Source organism: Neovison vison, chromosome 3 (assembly GCF_020171115.1).
Source record: "Neovison vison isolate M4711 chromosome 3, ASM_NN_V1, whole genome shotgun sequence".
Classification (NCBI taxonomy): Eukaryota; Metazoa; Chordata; class Mammalia; order Carnivora; family Mustelidae; genus Neogale; species Neogale vison.
Window position 1 is genome coordinate 88,227,231 of NC_058093.1, and position 14,421 is coordinate 88,241,651.

At 36.8% G+C, this 14,421-nt stretch overlaps 1 protein-coding gene and 1 pseudogene across 6 annotated transcripts in view; one reads left to right on the plus strand and one right to left on the minus strand.

Moving 5' to 3' along the window:
- KYNU (kynureninase) overlaps nucleotides 1-14,421 on the minus strand; it is a 217,425-nt gene that overhangs the window by 18,239 nt on the left and 184,765 nt on the right. The window lies entirely within an intron of this gene.
- LOC122903698 lies at nucleotides 14,265-14,363 on the plus strand (annotated as a pseudogene).

Genomic DNA, 14,421 nt, shown 5'->3' on the forward strand with positions numbered 1-14,421 from the left:
ATTATGACCTCAGTGGGAAGGTAGATGCTTAACTGACTAAACCACCCAGGCACCGGGTAAAGTCAGTTTTAAAGCCTAAAATTAAAATGGATAATTTTCTAGGTGAATTTATTTATCCCAACAAATTCCAGCAAAGAAAAAAATTTCAAAGCCTGTAGGTTTTAATAAAAGAAACAAACCTCTCAAATACCTAAAATTCCTAAAAGAAGGTGATCACACAGGGAAATTCTGCCACCTTTCAGAATAAATAATTCCAAGGTTATTTAAACTACTTCAGAGCATAAAAAAACAGAATAAATAGCAAAAAAAAAAAAAAAAAAAAAAAAGCAAGAAAAAAAGAAAGAAAGGAGTATAGGAAAAAGTCACACTTTTTTTGGAACAAACATAGCATTAATATCAAACCAAGTTAGAATTGCATACATTAAAAAAAAAAGCACAAGGGACGCCTGGGTGGCTCAGTGGGTTAAGCCGCTGCCTTCGGCTCAGGTCATGATCCCAGGGTTCTGGGATCGAGTCCCACATCGGGCTCCTTGCTTGGCAGGGAGCCTGCTTCTCCCTCTGCCTCTGCCTGCCTCTCTGTCTGCCTGTGCTCACTCGCTCTCTCTCCCTTTAAAAAAAAAACAAGCCAATCTGACTTAAGAATATTAATACGAAAATCATAAACAGATTCAAACACATTAAAATAATGTGTTATGAAGAGTGCGATTTATTTAAGAAATGCAAAAACAGTTTTATGTTAGCAAATTTATTAATATACAATTTATTCTGTTAATAAAGCTAAAAAGACAATCATAGGATCACCTCTATAGACCCTAAAAGACATTTCAAGATTCTTCAACTACTGTTAATTAAAAGAAAATTAAAATGAAACAAAATAGTAGTAAGACAACATTTATTGCAATGAAATATATTTTTGTCAGTCTAAAAGTCAAATTTGCACTTAATGGAGAGCACTAAACATGCTTTCCATTAAGACAAAGATTTTGCTGGGATGCCTGGGTGGCATCTGGCCTTCAGCTCAGGTCATGATCTCAAGGTCCTGGGATCTGCATGGGTTCCCTTCTCAGCAGGGAGTCTGTTTCTCCCCCTCCCTCTTCTGTCAAATAAATAAATAAAATTTTTACAATAAAAAAATCCTCCTCTTTCTCTCAAATAAATAAAATCTTTACAATAAAAAATACTAAGACTTTGCAGTTATAAAAATTGGAAATGAGTGAGTAAAGTATGACTACTTTCAAATTATAGGATTTTGTACCAGTATGAACAAACATTATTTATTATGGTACTTTGGCACAAAGTTAATATGATAAATAAATATCCAAAATTTAAAATAGCAACAAATGAATACAGTACCAAGAAATGTTCCAGACCTACACAAGGTAAAGTTTAAAACACTCCTGAATCCGAACAATAAGAAAGATTTGAATAATACTCCACAAAAAGAAAAAAGAAAAAAAATGTGTGATTAAGCAGTCAGTAAGTGAAGCACTGATTAAGGCAGCTGAACCTGCATGGTGATGGTCAGGGAGACTTTGCAAAGGAAGCTGAGTAGAAGAAAGAATATTTTGGCAAAAGAGGAAGGACTCTTCCAGATGGTCAAAGTAGCATGTGCAAGACCAGAGCTATGAGAGGACAAGGTTCTTTGGGAGTCGAGTGACTTTCTTTTTTTTTTTTTTTTTTAAAGATTTTATTTATTTATTAGACAGAGATCACAAGTAGTCAGAGAGGCAGGCAGAGAGAGAGGAGGAAGCAGGCTCCCTGCTGAGCAGAGAGCCCGATGCGGGGCTCGATCCCAGAATCTGGGATCATGACCTGAGCCGAAGGCAGAGGCTTTAACCCACTGAGCCACCCAGGCGCCCCTCGAGTGACTTTCTAAAGGCAGACTACTCCATGTTATACAATGGACAATTATCCCCACCATTTGAGATGTATCCATAATGTACTGAAGAGGTATTATCTGGAATTTATTCAACATTTTAAAAACTTGCTTTTCTTTCCACTTTTAAAATCCCTCATTTAAAAACAGGAACCAAACTGTAAAAGGATCATTATCTGAAGTTATTATTTCTAGTGGTTAGAATACAAGGCAGAACTTTCTCTAATCTAATGTAAATATTAGCTCACATAACAACAGTTTGAACTCCATTTACAGGATAAACTGAGAGAAAATAAATTTTATGATACAATTGTTTATATGAGGTTCTGAAGTTTATCATAATGGATATTTACTTCAAGAAGCATTAAGCATTGATTTAAAAGACTTTTATAACAAATACCTGAGATTTTTCTCAAAATGACTATGAAATCCATACACACCGAGAAAAGCCTCAGCTTATGTTGTACAGTAAAAGAAAAGAATAATTTAATAATCCTATTAAATATAAGGAGGTTCTTTTTCTTTTTTTTTAATAAATATTTTATTTATTTATTTGACAGAGAGAGAGAGATCACGAGTAGGCAGAGAAGCAGGCAGAGAGAGAGGGGGAAGCAGGCTCCCTGCCAAGCAGAGAGCCTGATGCGGGGCTCGATCCCAGGACCCTGTATCATGACCTGAGCAGATGGCAGAGGCTTAACCCACTGAGCCACCCACACACCCCAAGGAGGTTATTTTTCTAAATGACGTATTCACATACTGAAAGATATATCAATGACACAACAGAATTTTAATTATGGCTGCAGCTGAGATTTTGCCCCAGTTGTGAAAAACATATTTCAACCAAAATAATCATTAACTGTGAGATTTCACATGATGGTAATGAACTTAATATTTTACCTACATCGATGCCCACTTTTACTTTTAAAAGTCTCAGGGCAAGCTTTATTTTTAAAAGTTCACTTGCCAGGAGCACCTGGCTGGCTCAGTCGGTTGAGGGGCTCAGGTCATGATCTCAGTCAGGGTCATGGGATCAAGGCGCAAGGCAGGTTCCCCGCTTGAGATTCCCCTCTTCCCTCACCTGCTGCCCCTCCTGACCCCTGTGCTCGCCTGTGCTCTCTGTGTCTCAAATAAATAAATAAATAAATAAATCTTTTTAAAACGTTCACTTGCCAAAATATTTCAATACAGTAAGTTTTGAGAGCACAGTATATTCCACAACAGGTTGGCATTTAGACTTACAGCTGAACGACAGATTTTGTTTGAATGATCTAAAGAGAAGAAGTAAAGGGGACAGGATATATTTCACAATGCAGAAAATAGGAAAGGCAGTGCCTCAGTTTTCACAACACCATTTATGTGGCATTACACTAAATTCAATTCAAGCCACTGAGTTTAGTTCAGAGTCCACTGATGAATTTCTCATTGTCTGAAGTGGACACTCTTTCTAAACGACACTATTCACTATTACTAAATTCTGAATTTCCAGTTTTATATGATCTATTCCAGTACCTCCCAAAATGTCTTGTTTTGAAGGGAGATATTTTAAATGGTCTCATTTATGTGCTCAAAAATCTATGATTACATTTCAGTGATCCTACATATTGCCAATGTTTATCTCATAAACAAAACAAAATAAAGAAAACGGGGGGGGGAACCTACTTAGGAAGTAAGAAGGAATATTCTACAAATATGTAAATGAACAAATACCTAAATTTATATTTAATATGTCACTGTGCCTTGGGGAACATGAGAAAGTTTGTTTTTTTTTTTTAAAGATTTTTTATTTTATTTATTTGTCATAGAGAGAGAAGCGAGAGCAAGCACAGGCAGACAGAGTGGCAGGCAGAGGCAGAGGGAGAAGCAGGCTCCCTGCCAAGCAAGGAGCCCGATGCGGGACTCGATCCCAGGACGCTGGGATCATGACCTGAGCCGAAGGTAGCTGCTTAACCAACTGAGCCACCCAGGCGTCCCAGCATGAGAAAGTTTAAGAGTGTCAGGAGGTTACTGTTCTTTAGTCACGAAATCTCTAGCATCGAAAAACTGGTCAGATTTTCAGCTGCACAGATGGACACTGCGAATCATCATCACATACCAATTCATTCTGTCCAGCTCACTGAGTATTTCGCATGATGTCCCCAATAGGTGGTGTGTCCTCCACCCCTAGCACACACAGACTATGTGGGCTCATTTCCTCCCACCTCCACTGTCCACTCTTATCTTTTCTTTTTGTACTATGCCATTCAATCTTAAATGAATTGATTTTTTTTATTTTTAAAGATTATTTATTTACTTGTTGCCTCTCTCACTGTGTCTCTGTCACATAAATAAAATCTTTTAAAAAATTAAAATAGTTATTTACCCATAAACTTTATGACCTGATGATATTTACATATATAACTTTAAAGAATTATCAAATTTCTGATGGTAACTATAATCAATAATAAAATTAAAAGTATACTTACCAAAGTTCTGAAATTTTTTGTTTTAAGATTTATTTATTTGAGAGAGCGAGCAAGTGAGGAGAGGGAGAGAGAGCATGAGTTGGTGGGGTGGGGCAGTGGGAGAGGGAGAAGCAAGCTCTCTGCTGAGCAGAGATCCAGATAAGGGGCTCAGTCCCAGGACCCTGGGATCATGGCTTGAGCTGAAGGCAGACACTTAACCGACTGAGCTACCCAGGTGCCCCCTGAAATGTTTTTATGTTAAATATCAGAATCAGGGCCTATCTTAATTTGAACACATAACTGAGCTATATTAGTGAGTTAAATTGACTGGGAAAGCAAAACCACTATATAAAGTAGTTGTTTATATGTGAGGTCCTTACGTATTCTGTGATGTGTATTTATTGAAAAGCCTATTCTTATAGCAGTATAGGTACGGAGGGGATTCACTCTCACTGAGGCTCAGATTATATTTGCAGAAAAAAGAGGAGTTAGGGAATAAGTTCTAGCCTGAATGAATTAGAACCATTTACTATCCTTTAGAACAGAAGCACTATTTCATTTTTTTTTTTTACCATTTGAAAGGTGAGAAAAATGCTAGTTTGTTAGACAATCATTTCTTCTGTAGTTACATATTAAAAAATAACATATTGCACAAAATGCTTTCTATGGAAACATTCAGAATTTACCTCTTCGCATTTTCATTTTTAAAAATCTGAAGGCAAATATAGTGTCTATGAGACAGGTCATGAAAGTTAAGGGCAACGTGTCTTTTTCCCAGTCCTTTTCAATGGGATCAAAATAAAAATTGGGAGAAGCTTTCAGTATGTTTTTCCTATTTAGGAACTTTTCTTTCATTCTTGTGTGTTTTCTAAAGGAGTAGGTATTGTCATTTCTGTTTGTGGAGGGATATTAAAAATTCAAGGGCGTGAGTGATGATGGTTGCTGGGAGTATCTGAGCGCAACATCAAAGCCCCAGTGTGCGAACATGGTATCACAGGAGGAATGATAGGTTGTGCTTGCAAGTACTGGTGACATGTTCATAACCTCAATGTGAAAGAAACAAGTGACTACATGAAGGGAAAAATGTGTTCTTCTTAGGGGGAAAAAAAAAAAACAACAAAAAAACCAACAACGGATTCCATAACTGAGGCCAGGCCATCGTGTTTGACACTCTGTTTACTGAATCTATAAAAAGCATTTTAACTTCATATCTGAAAAAGTTCAAAAAGGATATTATGATTGTTTCTAAGTGGTCTGTCTCATTACTTAATGATGATATACTTCTTTTACATTTGCTTACTGAAGAGATTATATTTTGCTATGTAAGGGCTTAGTATGAAGGGAACCAGCCTCTAGACCCCATTGGAGATTCTAACTATTCCCCATTCATCACCCTTGGCCCCAGCACCCACTTCACTCCTGAGTGGAAGTTATAGAAGCCCATACTACCTTTCAGAATGATGTAGCTAATCAAATTATTGGTTCTTATGCCAACAGGAAATCTTATTCAAAAGACATGGTTTAATCAAGTTTTTCACAACAAACTTTTTTTTTTTAAAGATTTTATGTATTTATTTGACAGAGAGAAATCACAAGCAGATGGAGAGGCAGGCAGAGAGAGAGGGAAGCAGGCTCCCCGCTGAGCAGAGAGCCCGATGCGGGACTCGATCCCAGGACCCCGAGATCATGACCCGAGCCGAAGGCAGCGGCCCAACCCACCGAGCCACCCAGGCGCCCCTCACAACAAACTTTTAACAAAAAATGACCAAACCAAGACATGTTGGCTGGGAAATGGGCATGACAGTTTCATGTCATTTCACTTAACCTTTGCAATAACACTCTGAGGTAGGTATTATTTCCACACTTCCTTTTGAGAAAAGGAAGGATTACAGAGGTTGGGTGATTACCCAAAGGAACATAACTAAGTAAGACCATATCCTGCTCAGTATAAGCAGAAACCCTGACCCAAAGCAAGAACCTGTGGTTGAGGTGGCATCAGCAGAAGGAAGTTGAAGAACAGGGTTCAGAGTATCTTAACAAGCCAATAGGCAAGTAGAAGCTGAGACACCCAGAGCAGGAGCTAAAATAGACATGGGTAAGGTCAATGGTTTAATGAAGTTAGAGTAAAGTTGACACTTACTACTCGTGAGTTTACTTCTAATATTCCTGCTCCTAATTAAATACTTTTCTTTTTTGAAGCTTATTAGGATAAATCAATGTATCTCTCTTCTTTCTTTCTTTCTTTCTTTCTTTTTCTTTCTTTCTTTCTTTAAATCTTTTCAGCATTACCCTGGCTCCATCCACCCACCCCCACCCCCGCAGGAGCCCCCCTCCAGTGAGGAGGGACAGCAAGTTTTTCTATATTTCACTCATTAATTCTTCACATGTAGTTAATGAGACACTTTGTTGGAAGGTATAGACAAGAGACAGTACAGTGAGCTGTAACAGAAATGGTCCTTATCCACAGAGTTTAAAATCTACTGGGCCTGGCTGGGGGTAGGACTAATTAAGTAGGTATTAATTCAACAAAAGGGTGGGTGGGCTCCTCCCATACCTGCCTCCTGGTGTTCATGCCTTGTATCACCCCTTCCCTTATAACTGTGGGTGGACCTGTGAGTCTTCATGGAGAAGCAAGCATCCAGGGGACATACTGAGGTGGCACAAATTGACAGAAGGAAAATGGACTGGAACCTAGATGTCTGATATAACCAACAGCTGAAAAAGACAGAGTTGCCAACATATTCCATTAGGAGTGAGATATTGAGTGGACTGAGACCCTCAAAGAAATGGAACCGTAGACTCAGGAAGGTAAGTTCAGTTTCATCAACTTGAATTTTAAAGTTATTAAACGAAGGAAAGGAGAGTAAGAGAAGCAAAAGAAAAGAAAGTAACAGCTCTTCATAGAGGCTCTTCATAATTCCCCAATTAGGAGTAAATGGGATCAAAGTACACAAGAATAGGGAGAATAATAATGTAACTTTCTACATAACACGGCACTAGAGTCTGATTACGGATGAGACAGTAATGTCAATAATTTCAGTGATCAAAGCCATTATTTGAAGAATATATTCATCAAAACAATTCCACAAATTGTAAATACAAACTCTCTTAGTTTTATGCCATGTAGCCATAAAAAAATGGCAGGTAGAGATACTCCACGTAGTATGTGCACCAAAGTCCTGAGGCCATTAGTTGTGAACTGTTTCAAACCATCACTGATTTTTCATATGCTGCTTTTCTTCCTTTGCATCTTTATTCTGATACAAAGTATCCATAATTACCATGTCTTTTAATAATGGAGGTATCTATTTTTAATCTTAATTAAATTCTAAATGTTAGTTCTTTGGGAAATGATTGCAACTGTCTAAAATTAATTGCTGTACACTTTCACTAGATAAAAAGAAATTTAATCATTCGAATGGGATATTACAACAAAAGAATGACATTTTTCTTATTAAACTTATTTTTACCCATAACCCCTTGTGAAATAAGAAAGTATTGAGATTTCTTCTTTAATGTCTGACATTTTTCAGGTTATTCAATATTTTCATGAAAAACAACATCAGTAATATGTTTTTAATAGAAGATCCTATGCTACTGTAACTCCTACCCTACTAACTAGATTAAACTTTTTTTTTAAAGATTTTATTTATTTATTTGACAGATTGAGATCACAAGTAGGCAGAGAGGCAGGCAGAGAGAGAGAGAGAGAGGAAGAAGCAGGCTCCCTGCTGAGCAGAGAGCCCAATGTGGGGCTCGATCCCAGGACCCTGAGATCATGACCTGAGCCAAAGTCAGAGGCTTTAACCCTCTGAGCCACCCAGGCACCCACTAGATTAAACTTTTGAAAAAAAATTGTTAATTTAAATAAATAATATGTATGAGATAAAGTCTTTCTCCCATATTATCTTCCAGTTGAACAATGTGAGCAATGTGAATCCAGGTGACTGACTCCTCAATTAGTCTTGTAGAAATGGTCCAACAAGGGGCACCTGGGTGGCTCAGTCAGTTAAGTATCTACTTTCAGTTCAGGTCATGATCCCAGGGTCCTGGGATGGAGCCCCATGTTGGGACTTTCTGGTCGGCAGGGAGCCTGCTACCCTTCTCTCCCTCTTCTGTTCTCCCTGCTTGCTCTCTCTCTTTCTGTCAAATTAATTAATTAATTAATTAAATCTAAAAAATCATTATAATAATAAAAAGTAAACACATACAAATGGTCCAACAAGTTTAACTTAGGGATGCATGTGTTTCTCCTGATTTAAGTTCCTATAATTGTTTAATATTGTTTGTAATTGTTTAATACTTTTTTAAAAAAAGATTTTATTTATTTATTTGACAGAGATCACAAGTCACCAGAGAGGGAGACAGAGAGATAGAGGGAGAAGCAGGCTCCCTGCGGAGCAGAGAGCCCAATGCGGGGCTCCATTCCAGGACCCCAGGACCACGAGCCTAGGCAGAGGCCCAAAGCACTGAGCCACCCAGGCGCCCCAATTGTTTACTATTTTTGAAAGCAACAGACACAAATGTTAGCTGAGATTTCATTATGAGCCACTGCTCTAAGCAGTTGCTTGATTTTTATAAAATAATCCTATGATTTAGATACTATCATTATCCTCACTATACAGATGAGGATACTGAGGTTTCAGGACTCTTGATAAACAGTCTAAAATAACACAAGTGTTAGTTGTTGAAACATAAATGTACATTGAAACCCTTATGATCAAGAATATTCACAAGCAAATGCAAAAATCACCTGGGGTATATATATTTTTAATCAATCAGAGATTCTATAAAAGCAGATTACTTAAAAATGCACTTAGGTTTCTGAGTTGTCAGAAATATACAATATTTTTCTTGAAAAATTTTCTATATATATATTTTTTTACTTTCTCTTTTTTAATAATCTCTGTAATCAATTCCTTTTCTTCGAAGAACACTGACTGAGGCATCTAATTTAGTAAACTTGGAAAAGCATATTGTTTGTATATCGCACATTGAATTCTTTATAGTCGGAATGGGGATTGTTTATAGTCAAATAAAGAAATGGTGATTTAAAAAAATTCATTCAAGCACAAAATACATCACAAAAAATCTAAGGGAAAGTTAAATTCATTTTAAGACCCCACCATATGGAGCATAGGAAAGACAAAATAAAATACAAAAGGAATGTAATCTAAATGAAATATTGGCATGAATTCTATAAAGCAAATATTCCAAAGCTAATGAAGTAAAATTAAAAACCATTAAATTAGTTTATAAGTAGCTATTATCACATCAGGCTCATAAATCATTTCTACAAACTGAAATATGAACAATAACAATTAAGATGCAATCTCATTGCACTTGGACTAGAAATTTTAATCTTTTGCCACCGAAAACTAAAAATCAAGCAGGGAGTTCATTTACTTAGAATACATTAACAGAATTCCAAGAGAAGGTTTTGGAAGAGGTCTGATAAATAATAAAAAATAAAGGTTTTAATATGCTTTGTGTTCTTTGAACATCATAAATTTCCTAAAAGGAGTTTCAAATAGGTATTATCAAATGGAAAGCATCGCTTATTATAAAAACATCTTTGAGGCATGATATTCAAATTCACTAAGAGAAGACCACCAGGGATCCACTAAATATGATTTTGGATGCTAAGAGTTATGAAATGCAATACCCAACTCTCCTTGATCTCCTTAGCAAGACTTTAATGGCAGAATCTCCAGTATGAATCCCTGAATATTTCATGCACTGAATTAATTCAACTTATTCCACAAACCCCTTACCTCTCCTTATCCTGTATCTCACCAAAACAACTTTTCCCAGTCTCCTTAATCTATGTTAAAAATGCAGTTCATCACTAGAGCAACTCAGCAAATGAAAAAAGTACATCACAATCCGTTCTAAATAGTACATTTCCACAAAAGACTGCTTACATAATGTCCTTTAATTTGACAATTTATTACCATACATTTAATAATTTTAGTCTGTGTTTAGGAATATAAACCTGACAGAAGTTTTTTTTTTTTTCTCTTTCTTTTCCTCTTTCTCATCCTCTTTCCCTCCCCCTCCCCCTTCACCTTCCTCATTCAGTCCCTTCCTCTTCCATCCCTAGCCTTCTTTCTTTCTCTCAGTCAAAATCATAACTGAAAACTAAATAAAATGGTCTTACTGCTTTCATGGCCTCAAAACACGTTTTGAATCAAATTGTTAGAACATTGCTAAAAAAAAAAAACATGGAATATTTGGGGTATCATAATTGTTTATTCTTAGAAATCTGTAACAGCAACTGGAGATAAATCTGAATGCCTGTTGTCTCGTATCGTAATGCCTTGTATAACCTAGGCTCAAGTAAAAGTATATCACCTGAGATTCTCATCAAAAAATTATGTTTCGCAGAATCAAAAAGTTCCACAAAAGTTGTTTTATTCAGAAGTAATGAGAAATTTATTCATTCAAATAGCTTTTATATATTCTTAATTTTCATAATAAAATTTTGGCAGCTGAACCTTAAGAAATAGGCATATAGTAGTCCTTTATACTTGAGAAAAGGAAAGAGATGAGGTTATAGCCAAGTTTGTTACAAATCTATCTGTACTTACCCCTGCTTTACTGCATCCACCTACCGCAAAAGGGTGGTTGGGGATAAAGGTCACTGAAGTCATCGATAGAGTTGATGACACCCATATTTCCATCAAACTGGTTTCAGTTTCTAACTTATTCCTAGATGCGGTCCACTGTATTCTGATGCTTCGTTTTTATTGTTTGACAATCACAGTTTAAAAGCGAGAAGAAATCTTAGCAAATCCCCCCTGTCTAATTATTTTTCCCCACAAGGAGAGCTCAAGAGACCTGAATCTGTGAACTTGTTCCATGTGAACAGCCAATGGCTTCCATCTGTCTTTAAGATAAGAACTGACATTCCTTATTCGGAACGCAAGGAACTCCATCTCCTGGTCTCTGACTGGGATGCAGGTAAAACCACCCTGCCTTGAACATGCTCCTGCTGCCTGTTCCCCTCCAGTCTCAGTAAGACTTGGGAGAATTTCTGCAGTCAGCTCAAGTATACCCTCCTCAACAAAGGTTTCTCCAATCTATCCTTCCTTTTTGCTGGTCACATAGAAAGGACAGTAGGAGCTCATTCATATCTGTATACCCTTTGTACTGCGTACTGTTTTGCTTACAGTAGAACTCAAGAAATAGTTTTTTAGCTGATAAATGAAATAACTACATGACATTTAATTAATGATTTAGCATCCTTCTGCCCAAACATCCAATTAATCCTTCGCCTCTAACCACAAACTTTCTATGTCCTGTTGGCTCAACTTTCTAATAACTTTTAACTCTATCCTGTTTTCTTCATTCCATTAGCCATGACCATATTTTAGGTAGTGAGCAGCTCACTTCTGTATGACTGCTGACATCCTTTAACTGACATATATATGTTTCTGTTCTTGACCTCTTTCGGAGTGCTGCCATCTTTTATAATAGATCATTAATCTGTACAGCTTTTCATCACCTCTTCTGCTACTCTCCTGCTTTGAACTGTGATCCCCTGCCTGCTTTCTGTAATGGCTCCCCAGCTGGTCTTCCAAAGTCTACCCTTACTGTCTGTCCTACAGCCTGTTCCCAACAAAGACACCAAAGGGATCATTTTGCAAGTTGCTGTGTCATGTCCTATTTCTGGCCAAATGGGAATGGAGCCCGTGTCTTCATATAACCTTGTTTAAGGGCCTACCTTTTCTGGACCCCTCTCTCTTTCTAATTTCACATACTAATCTCCAGTAGGCTCAATCTATTCCAGCCATGCTAGCCACTTTGCTTTTCCTCAAATATTCAAGACACATTCATGTCTGAGAACTTTTATGCTTAGATACTCTCTCTGCCTGGAACTGACTTCACCAGATAACTGCTCAACCCAAACCCCACCTCCTTCACCTCTTCATTCACATTTTATTTTCCCAGTGTGGGCTTTCTTGAACACCTTTTAAATATGCCATGTTGCCAAGGATTCCATGGATAGTGCTGTTATACCTTCTTTTCCCTCCTGTTTTTCCATGTGTCTAAGGGACTTACCAACTTCAAACACATTAAATAATTTTCCCCTTATTATAGGTATGGTTCATCTTCTCTTGATGGAATGTATATGAGGACAAGCATCTTTGCTTTGTTTGTCCATACATCCCTCTTTAAAAATTGCCTGGAATATATATAAATATATGATGCTCAATAAATATTTATTTAATGACTGTGAAGGTACTACGGGAGTGTTATACAATTATAAGTCAAAATTATTCCACAATATTCACTGAAAATATTAAGTTCTTTTTATAAACAATCATAGATTTATTTTTTTCGTGGGAGGGGGGTGGCTCTTCATTGTAGTTGCTCCACGCTCTATTCACCTAGTATCAGCCGAAGTTGTTTCTCCCAGCCCCCAATGACAGTATCTTCTAGCTAATCAAAACACCTTAAATGACCAAACACAAACCAAGAAGGGTTTAAATGTACTGAAACTCTGACCTCAGGGCAGATCCATTGGGTAGGATTTAGGCCTGGTTGCCAGGTACCCAATCTCCCAATCACATTCCCAGGCCGCTCCTTAGGTCAGCACATTAACACTGCAGAACCGCCCTGCAGAGTGAGAAGAAAGGCTTGGACACAGAAGCTACAACTGCTATAGTTCAAGGAGATACTGGAATCCTGACATAACAGCAATTCAGGTACATATAAGGAAGGTGGAGCTAGTGCATAAGAATAAGGATAAGAGAAAGCAGTAGAAAACAATAAAACAAAAACAAAAACAAACAAACAAACAAAAACCCAACTGAGAGAAAAAGCAAGAAGGGTGTAATTCCAGGCAGTGGGTGACCAGCACATTCGGAGGAAAAGTAAAAGCATAGCTAAGTGATAGAAGAAGATTCAAAGGTGTTGGTGACAAACAAAAATCTCAAAATCTCAAAAACTGACAAAACAGGTTGCTTAGCTCATAAATTGTACATTCATCCCTTGATGTCCGCAATTAGTTGCCAAGAATGACTATTAAAAGGCTTGACATGTCCGCAATATTAGGTAAAATATTACCAACTCGCTCTAAGTTAGTAGAAAACATCTCTATCAAGTCTTATTTTCTAAAAAAACATTCATCTGTTCACAATTGCTCTGCACTTTCTAAGTTTACTGATTTAACGCTGCTCTGGAAAATAGTATGAGACGATATCACGAAACTCAATTTCTTTTCCTCCTCTCATTTGCTCACTCATCTGTAAATACTGTTTGGAGTGCTTCACTTGGTTCTGTTACATATTCATTACATCTTCAAATCTTACTCAACAGGAGGTTTGTTCAAGTATGTCCAGAGATCTAAGAGTATGACAAGTGTAGTTATAAAATAAAAAAGCACTTCCTGATATCAGGAAATGAAAATTATTTCCTAAAGTTTTGGAATAACACGGTATCCTTAAAAGAGCTAAGTCAATTATTTTCCTGGTAGGAAAGCTTTATTAACAACTAAATCATTTGAAAATTTTCTGTATATACTTTCTGGAAATATATTATTATCTTGAAAGACTGGTTTATAATCCTTTGAGGTAATATTGATGTTAAAAGCACAAAAACAGAGAGATGTCGGAATTTAGGACTTCTGAAAGGACCAGTTGCAATGTTGATTAAAATACTCATGAAGGATTTTTTAAATTGTCTGTAGCTAGTTTTCCTGGATATATTTGGTCTTTGTAGAAGCATATGGAAATGCATATTTAATTTGACAGTATTTTGAAAATCATGCCCCCTTCAGAATAACTTGCGAAGTAGAACTGCTTCCATATGCTAGAAGATGGTTTGTCTATTATGCTAAGAGTAAAGAAAGACATATATTCAACAACAAAATTTTTAAAAGTATTTTTTGGGGCACTCCAGATTAAGAAAGTAAAGAAAGATCATAAGGACAATGTCAGTCTATCACTTCTTGGCCTTTTGGCTAAGATCAAGTGTAGGACAATGTCACTCTAATCGAAAATTTAAAAATTAATTTATAATCAATTTTTAAGCTATCACATTGAACACATCAAGATGAATTCTCACAAGAATCACAGGGTCCTTAAAAAAAAAAAAACA